The sequence below is a fragment of the Triticum dicoccoides genome, chromosome 4A (assembly GCF_002162155.2).
Source record: "Triticum dicoccoides isolate Atlit2015 ecotype Zavitan chromosome 4A, WEW_v2.0, whole genome shotgun sequence".
NCBI lineage: Eukaryota > Viridiplantae > Streptophyta > Magnoliopsida > Poales > Poaceae > Triticum > Triticum dicoccoides.
Window position 1 is genome coordinate 601979286 of NC_041386.1, and position 1162 is coordinate 601980447.

The window sequence follows — 1162 nt, forward strand, 5'->3', positions numbered from 1 at the left end:
GGGGGAGAATGGGAGCAGTTGGGCAAATTTTTCTAAGTGTTGGCTTATATAGCCACACCTTTGGTCCCGGTTCGTAGCACCAACCGGGACCAATACACCCCTTTGGTCCCGGTTCGTGCCACCAACCGGGACCAAAGGTCTCTTTTTAGCAGCCCAAAGGGTGGGAAACAGAGACCTTTGGTCCCGGTTGGTGGCACGAACCGAGACCAAAGGGGGGTATTTGTATCGGTCCGTCCCACCAACCGGGACCAAAGGGTGGCACAGCGATGGTGTGGTGGGAGTTTAGTCCCACCTCACTAGCTAAGAGAGCTCAGCACCTGTTTATAAGCTGCGTTGCGGCTCAGGTGCTGAGCTCCTCTCTAATATGCACGCAGTACTTGCCTACCCTTGTCACTGCCATGTCGGGCCTATTGGGCCTGTGGGCCTGCATCATGGCCCATGTACAGATGGGTTTCTAGTCGTATGCAGGCCGTGTGGCCCATAGGTTTTTATTTTTTTCAGTGTTCTTTTTGTTTTTTGAATTATTTATTTTCTTTTGATTTTGATTTTATTTTTTATTCTTTTGCTTTTAGGTCAGAATAATTATAAACTTTCTGTTAGTGCCATTAGTTTCCATTTTTTTAAAAATTTGTGTGAATCACTGGTTTGTGAATAACTTCACTATAAAAATATATTTTGAGTGATTATTTTTCCTGGTATTTAATATTAGTGCATTTTATCATTATATTCAAAAACAGATTTTGTTATTTTAGTTTCTATCAAAAAAGTTCTTTATGAAAATTCTTTTTGCTACTAAAGTTTATGAAAAAACTTTATGATAATTCGTTCTGCTTTTCATGTTTTGATAATTCTTTCATGCTTTTAGTTGCATAAATTTTATATAACTTTAGTTTAAAAAATACTAGAGGTTTATAAAAGCTTTTTAGTTGATTCCTTTTGCTATTAGAGTTTTATAAAAACTTTTTAGCTGGTTGTTTTTTCTATTGAAGAATATTATAGTTTTGTTTTAGTTGATCATAACATAATATTTTAATTGATTATTTTAAGTTCATTATTTTTGCTATTAGTTCATTCTTTTTGCACTAAATGACCCTGAAATTGGAAAGCACTACAAATGAACTTTGAAAAGGTTGAAAGTTGGCATCGTATCATCATTTCACCC